This window comes from Tupaia chinensis, unplaced genomic scaffold, assembly GCF_000334495.1.
Source record: "Tupaia chinensis unplaced genomic scaffold, TupChi_1.0 Scaffold139897_1, whole genome shotgun sequence".
NCBI lineage: Eukaryota > Metazoa > Chordata > Mammalia > Scandentia > Tupaiidae > Tupaia > Tupaia belangeri.
In genome coordinates, this window is record NW_006199776.1 from 1,664,544 (window position 1) to 1,672,716 (window position 8,173).

The following is an 8,173-nucleotide window of genomic DNA, read 5'->3' on the forward strand; positions in this document are numbered from 1 at the left end:
ACGACCACCACCATGAGGAGGAGGACGACCACCACCATGAGGAGGAGGACGACCACCACCATGAGGAGGAGGAAGAGAAGCCAGAAGAGAAGAAGAGGGAAGAGCAGCCCGCGGGGGCAGACCTCAGCCCGAGGAGGCCCTGGAGCCAGTGCCCAGGCTGCGTGTTTCATGCCCCGAAGGACAGGAAGTGAGTCGGGGCTGGGGCTGAGAGGGAGCCGGGCCTTCTGGGAGCCAGACTGTCATTCCAGTCCAGGCTCAGGCCTCAGCCAGGGAGTCTGGGTTTTGCCAGCTCAGGGGACGAGAAAAGGGGAACAGGCCCCCTGCTTCTTGGCCAGCCATCTGATAGTTGGGACAGAAGTCAGGGTCCATCTGAGTTTTCCAGCTCCCTCCTGAGCATTTTCCAGCTCCACCCTGAGAACTCAAGAGCCAACAAAGCCCCTTTCTTGTTACTAAGAGTGTCTTTCTGTTATGGTCTCCCCACAGCAACTGAGAGTCACAGGCCAGAGGACCCCAGAAGACGGTGTGGACTTCCCTCGGGACAGGTAAGGCCTGAGGCTTGCACAGTTGTCCCAGCCTGGGCCCCAGGGTCCAGAGGAATCTCAGGAAGGGGCTGCAGAGGTGCTGGGCTACCCCTGGCTCTGCAGCTGCACCCGGCGTGGAGAACCTGGGAGGATGGGAGAGCTGACCTCCATTTCTCAAGGGAGAAGGTGGAGAGTCTTGACAGGGAGCTTTCTCAGTATCTCTGTGCGTGTCTTCAAGACTCTCAGAGGAAACTCTGCCGTCCCTCTGGGCAGAGAGAACTCAGCATAACCTGAGAGGGCTGGGAGTGGTCTAAGAGAACACGGGGACTCAGTAGACTAGAGGTTTGGGGGAGCCTTCGGCCTGAGCTGGAATCTCACCTAGGCCTGTGGCCATAGACTCTTGAAGAAGGGGACTGTGGAGAGGGGACAGCGTGGGAGACCTGGAGTCCTAGTCTCCATTTCGCCGCAGTCGGCCCAGGAACACACTGTGCAGGCTCTGAGCTCCGAGACGAAGGGGAAGAGCCCTGACTCCAGGGCCTGCTGCCCCCCGTCTCTTCCCGTTCAGACTCGTTCGTTTTCTCCCAGCCAGGGAGAAGAAAGGACGCGGCGGCAGAAGCAGACAGAACATCGGCTATATCAAGGAGGACGAAAGGACAAGGGTCATACGTCACGTACAATAAAGCCTGTTTTCCACTCCTCGTCTAGGTATTATTTCATGAACACATGAATCTGTCTCCCCATCCGTCCATCCTCTCCACCTGCCTCCGCGGTGGTGTCTGAATGGGGCCGTCACGTCTGCGCTGAAGATGTCAACCAGCCTTTGACGGCCGCAGCGAGACCCACGCTCCTGGGGCTGTCAGGCCTTCCTGTGATCGGTTTGTCAGGGCTGGGGACTCCCCTTCACATGAGACCGTGGCACATTCCACTGAGCCGGTGGGTCACGGCTGAAAGGACAGTGCAGGATTTGACTGGAGAAGGGAGGCTTCAGAGGCCCAGAGGGAGGGGGGGCGTTCCAGGTCTGGCCTGGAAGAGGGACTGTTGGTTGCAGCTTCAGAAGAAAAAGTCAGGAAGAAAGCGATGTTTTCAGTGGAGTAGGTTCCTTGTGAGGTGGTGGGCCCCACTATAGCACTCAGAGACAGGCCCGAGGACAGAGGCTGGCAGTCAGGGGTTGGAGAAGACTGCGGTACAGGACTTTGAGCCAATGAGGTCTGACAGTTCCAGTTCTGATATAAATATTTCAATTTATTTCCCATTTTTAAAAAGGTTTTTGCCATAGGGTGTGTGTGCAATCCTTTCTCCTTCATTCTCCTCCCAGGATCTTGCACACGCATGTACAAGCACGCAGGATTTTTCAAGCCCCCAGGCCCGAGACTCGAACTGCGGTGGGCCACGTGGGGAGTCCAGTGATGTAACCACTATGCTAACTGCTGGGCCCAGGTATTTCAATTTCTAAATAACTTCCTATTCTGGCCTCCTGAGGTTTTCCATCATCTCTGAACTTCATCCTTACACGACTGCTACCATCTACCAGAACTAAAGGGGGTAGGGGCACCGGAGACCCATTTAATGCATGAGGCTGTCTGCAGTCTTTTAAATGTCAGGGGGAGATTATGTGTGCCCAACCTGAAGGGGGCAACTCCCTCAGGCCCGCAAGGCCTGATGGACTTAGGAGGGACTAACGGGGTATGCTGAGATACTGTGGAAGCAGAGTGGAGTCGAACTCCGAATTCTCATGGGTTCTCTGTGGTCCTGTAAGGGATCTTCACTGAGGCTTTATTGGAGTCGATTATGGTCCTAGTGGCCTAATTTTGCCATTACTATTTCAATAGCAGTAAGCCAGCTTCCTGCCCAGCGCACGCTTCCCGGCCTCATCTGGGATAGCCTGTCCATCCACACCTCTTCCCTTGGAATCTCTCGTTCCCCTTTCTGTCATTCCGAAGAATTCAGCCTTTGGAGCTCATCTCGCCCTTCACACTCACGCCCCACTCTGGGGGTTCCCACTCACTCTAGGAACCATCGCACAGAGTTACCTTCCCCTCGTTCCTCCCCTCTGGTCGAGTTCACCAGAAACGTGGTCTCTCTCCCTCGTTCCCCATGTCTGCGTCAGTTCCTCCCCTTTCCTGGGGTGGTGGTTTGACACCTCTCTTCCACAGACGGCCTTGAACACGCAGGGTTCACTGTATTAACAGGCGGGATGTTGTGTGTGCAGACGAGCATTCTCATGGTGCTCCTGCGGGGACAGAGACCTCATACCAGCACGGAGGTGGACACCGGAGCGCCCATAGGTAGGCCCGCTGGGGCACGGAGCAGGGCGGCCCACGGGCACTGCTCTGACAAGCCATGGCCTACCATCGTGGAGGGTGGGAGGCAGGATTTGACTGGAGAAGGGAGGCTTCTTCGTCGTGGTCACACGCTAATCCCACCGATCTCTGTGGCGCCACCTACAGGGCAAGTCGTGACCCTGACTGAAGCCCTGCAGGGACGGACAGCTCAGAGCAGTTTGAAGTCATCTTTCAGCTGAAGCCACCGCAGGCTTTCAGCAGGGCAGTGCAACGAAGCTCCCCGCCCTGACGGCCACTGGAAATGGGCTAGGACAGAAAGGAGAGGAGAACGGTCATGACCCATGGCACGCAGGCCACCCGGGAGGGACAACTAAGTGTGACTTACACTTTTGGGAGGACCTGGGTTCTCTGTACATGCAGATCCCCCCAGGGAGGCCATTGTTTCTGTCCACAGGGACCCTCGACTTCAATGGCTGTCCCCTCCTCACGCCTCCTTTGGGCGGTGGGAAGTGAGGGGAGAAGGTGGGTGTAGTCTCTGTGGGCTGGCTGTCTCCCCGAGACCCTGGCAGGGTAAAGACACCCACACTCCGCTCTGCTGTCCTTTCCTTCCCATGTGAGTCTTGTCTTCCACTTTCTCCAGGCTGACATTTTCTGATTCCTAATTTTCCAAGTTCCTCTAATTTACACCTCAAACGGTATCTGCTTCTCTCAGAGACAGAAAGTTTCCTCTACTATCAAGGCATTCGATTAACATGCTCTCAGGAGGTAAAAGTATATTTTATCCTCCGATTTCATCAAAAATAGATGAAAAACATTTTTGATAAAAGAGGAGGCTTCTGTCACCGCGTCGGGAGAGGGGGAGAGGCACCAGCTGCCCCTGTTCCTCCCCGCCCGGGGCTGGTGGGAGAGCACTTGGGCCTCGGTGCTCAGACCTCAGGCCAGGGCCCAGCTCCCCGCAGGGGCTACCTCGCTAGGACTTGGCTGGTTATTTGAACGCGTGTTGGCCATGAAGTATTTCAGATGCTTGGAAAGTTTTCGATAATAACATGACACCTCTTATATAATATGCTCAGCAACTGCCTTGTTAAGTTTAATATTAGGCCACATTTACTTCAGAAAGCTTTAAAGTCAAAATGAGTACGGACACTGTCCTAGCCCTCGGTGCTGTTGTCGTGTGCAGCCCGATTCTGTGTGTTCTTGCTCCGATGCGTGCTTTATAGTACCACTAAATACGCTTTTACAAAAATAACTATCTAATGTCTTGGATTTCATTTTAAATCTCATGGGAAGTTTGAACACTAGCAATTTAGACAGGAGGCCACATCCTTTTTTCTTTTGCTTTTATTAGGTTTTTGCCATAGGGCTTGTGTGCTCACCCGAGAGGAGAGAGGCAGTCAGGGAGCAGGAAAGTGAGGCATCGTCCCTGGGAAGATGGTCATCCCACGGTCCCTTTCCCTCCACTCCCCTCCTGGGATTTTGGACATACGTGCGCACGTGCCTGATGTGACTTTCAGGCTGCCAGGTCCAGGGCTCAAACCTCGGTCAGCCACGCATCTTAATCACCAGGCCACTCGCTGGCCCCAGTGTTTTGAATGTTTTAAAATGGATTTCACATAGGATTATACTTTACGTATTAGTTTGCAACTTGTTTTATTCAAAAATCTTTCAAAGGGCCGGCCGCATGGAGCAGTGGTTGATAGCTGTGCAGTGAAAGCCAGACCCCACGGTCTCCCCATGGTCTGAGTTCTGGGCCCATCAGCCTGAAAATGTGCTAGGCAAGTGAGTACGCATGCTCCAAATCCTGACGGGAAGGGGAGCTGGAGGAAGGGGGTTGCGTGACCATGCCCTACGGGGGGTGCTCTCTCTCTCTCGCTCAGGAGAGTGCAAGGGCCACATGGCAATAAAAAATATTTTAGATTCCCCCCCCCTCAACAAAAAGAAGAAACAAAAACTGTTAGATTTAGATTATAACTAAATGTCTTTCATTTTTATTGCTATATTACGTTTGTTCTATCAATATGCCAATTTTAATTTATTCTTTTTTGGATGGCAATTTTGGTCGTGTCTAAATTTCCTCTGTTATAGGCAGGCTCATTCTGAGTCTCTCTCAAGGATGTATACGCAGGATTTCATTGCTGGGTCAAAGTATATAGATTTTTACATTTATTAGTTACAGCTGTCATATATTTCTGTTTTCCTTTTTTTTTTTGAAAATGTTAATTTTTTTCTGAGAGAGAGAGACGGAAGCACTTCCACCAGGGTCTCCATGCGACGATTCACGTGCAGTTTCAGCCAGCCGAGATCAGGGGCATGCATGTGTGCCTGGCAGGCTCAGCGCGGGCCTGGGACGTGAACGCAGCTCCTCTCCACAGGCCTCGACGTGGTAGGGGGCTGCGTTACCGCGGTGCCACTGCCCTTGCGTCTGCCCTTTATTCAGGTCTTCTTGGTCTTCTTTGTTCTTCAGTGAGTGCATGTTGGATATAATTTTGATTCATTTTCATCCACGTTATCTTTTTTTTTTTTTTTTGTGAATAGGACTTCTTTCTACTACATGTTGAAACAGGTTTTTACTTATTCATATTTAGAAGCTGATCTCACGTCTAGCCACCGTGGCTGAGTTGGGCTGGCCATTGGTGGTGGATCATGGCATGGGGACCCTGTTGGACATGTCTATATCTGTTTCTCTCTCACAGTAGACATCAATAAATAACCTTCTCTAATGCAAGAAGCAGTCTATAGTATTCTACATTTTTCTATATTTAATCATATTAAATACACATAAAATTAGTTTTTTCCTTTTTATTTCTATACTGCATTTTGATTTTTCTTTTCTTACTAAGTAGATTATAGTTTCTGGTACAATATTAAATAATAATGATCGTAAAGTGAAAACAACGTTAGAAAAGATAAGGACAGGGACCAGCAGATGGCATAAATGGTTACATTGCTGGACTCCTATGTAGGCAACTCTGGTTCAAGTCCCAGACCTGGTGGCTTAAAACTCACACTAGGCATGTGTGCGTGCATGCCCAAAATTCCGAGAGGAGAAGGGATTATAGCGTGGCCATTCCCCCAGGAGGGGGGTTTCTCACTTTCTGTCTCTCTGTCTGCCAACGTGCACATGCACCGTACAGCAAAAATCTCTCTCTCTAAAAAAAAGATAAGGACAAGTGTCAAATTTTATGTGTTTTATCCACCTAGTCAGATGATTGTGTTCTGTTTTAAATTTTGTGTAATATGTTGTAGATTTTTGGATAATGAACCACCCTTGCTCCCTAAAATAACCTTATTTTCACCATTATTGTTTCCTTTTACTGTATTTCTGAATTCATTTTGATGCTAGAGATCTGGGATGTCTACAACTATTTAAAGATAAATTGGAGCATGATATTTTTGCCTTGTATTATGCGTGTCCACTTTTTCTTTGCTAAAAATCAAGATTAGATTTTTTTCTGCATGCTTTTATTTTATTTTATTTTTTTACTTTGTTTATTTTTAGATGTTTTTGCCTTAAGGTGCATGTGCTCGCGGGGATGGGGGGAAACAGTGAGAGGGAAAGTGAGAAATCACCCCACCCCCCACCATGCCACTATCCCTTCTCCTCCATTTTCCTCCTGGGATCTGGGGCACGCACGCACATGTGATGGGCATGATTTTGAAACCACTGAATCCAGGACCCGAACTGCATGTAGGAGTCTAGTGATGTAACCGCTATGCTATCTGCCAGTCCCTATTTTCTTTTATTTGAAAAAGTTTCATTAAAATGGAGTTTATTTAATTTTTTTTTTTTTTTTTTTTTTTTGGTTTTTTTTTTTGCTCGTCAGAGTCAGAGAGAGACAGAGAGACAGAAAGCAAAAAGTCACCTCCCAGGGGGGATGGTCATGCCGCAATCCCTTCTCCTCCATTCTCCTCTCGGGATCTTGGGCACGCACCCACGCACACGCGCCAGGTGTGAGTTTAAGCCACCGGGTCTGGGACTCAAACTGCAGTCGACTACATGGGAGTCCAGTGACATAGCCATTACGCCAACTGCTGGTCCCAGAGTTTATTGGAGTTTATTTAATTTTGAAAGTATTGGTGACGTTTTGTCTTTAGGAATTTTATAGGTTGAATATTTTTGGCAGTTGGTGGCAATGGTGATGGGAGCAATTTTGATTATTGTTTCAATATCTTCTTTAAGGTTTTCAGTTTTCTTGGCACAAATCTATATTTTCTATAAAATTATTTATTTAAAATGTAAATTTAATAATAAAAAGTAGTTCGCCATTTTCCCCGTAGTATTCTGTGATTTAAAAGTTCTCTACTGTCATAATTTTGGCACTTTTCTTTCTATTCGTTAGTATATTTTCTCCCCCAGGCCACCTGATTAGTCTTTCCAGAGAGTCACTATTTTACTAATTAAAAAGAAAAGCTTTCGATATTGTTGGTGTATTGTAGTATTTTAAAAATTCATTCTTTTCTTTCTTTATTTTCTTTTTCTCTTAGGTTTTTACCATAGGGCTCATGTGCTTGCTGGAGAGACAGAGAGAGACAGAGAGAGACAGAGAGAGGGAAAGTGAGCAATCACCACCCAGTGGGGACGGCTATGCTGAAATCTGTTTTCCATTCTCTTCCTGGGATTTTGGACACATGCACATGCACACCTGGTGTGATTTTCGAGCCACCAGGTCTGGGACTCAAACCATGATCAGCCATGTAAGAGCCCAATCCCTTAACCACCATGACACCTGCTGGCCTCTAACTTATTATTTTCTAATCATACCTTTTTATTATTTTTAAATTGCATCAAATCTTTCATTCCAGAATCTACTGAACAATTAACATATTGATTTTTAACCATTCATATTTTAAAATAAATGCATTTAAGACTACACACATTTCTGAAATGCCTTTTTAGTAAGTAGCATTCCATGAGTTTAATATGTTGCATTGGGTCATTAGAAAAGTCGTGACTTATTTTTCTATGCAAAAATGTGTCATGACTTTTCTGATGACTAATATTTTGTCATTTATTTCTTAATAATTTATAATTTTATTGTGCTTTTTCTTTTTAGTTTTAATTAATTAATTTATTTACTTATTCTGCCTTTTTATAAGACTTTTACCATATAGTGTGTGTGCTTGCCAGAGAGAGACACAGAGACAGAGAGAGGAGAAGTGAGAAATCACTTCCCAAGGGATGGCTAAACCACAATCCCTCTCAATTATCCTCTTGGAATTTCAGGATTTTGGGCACACACACACACATGCTTGCCTGGTCTGATTTTCAAGCTGCCAGGTCTGAGACTAGAACTGCAGTGAGCCATGTGGGAGAACAGTGTCTTAAGCACCATACCACTTGCTGGTCCCATTTTATTTACTTTTTTGAAA

The 8,173-nt window shown here is 47.5% G+C and overlaps 1 long non-coding RNA gene across 1 annotated transcript; it reads left to right on the plus strand.

Moving 5' to 3' along the window:
• Positions 1-40: 40 nt before the first annotated feature.
• Positions 41-1,181, plus strand: LOC106736417 (uncharacterized). Its single transcript, XR_001371430.1, has 3 exons — positions 41-187; positions 484-542; positions 1,107-1,181. It is a non-coding gene; the product is annotated as an uncharacterized LOC106736417 (long non-coding RNA).
• Positions 1,182-8,173: the final 6,992 nt, after the last annotated feature.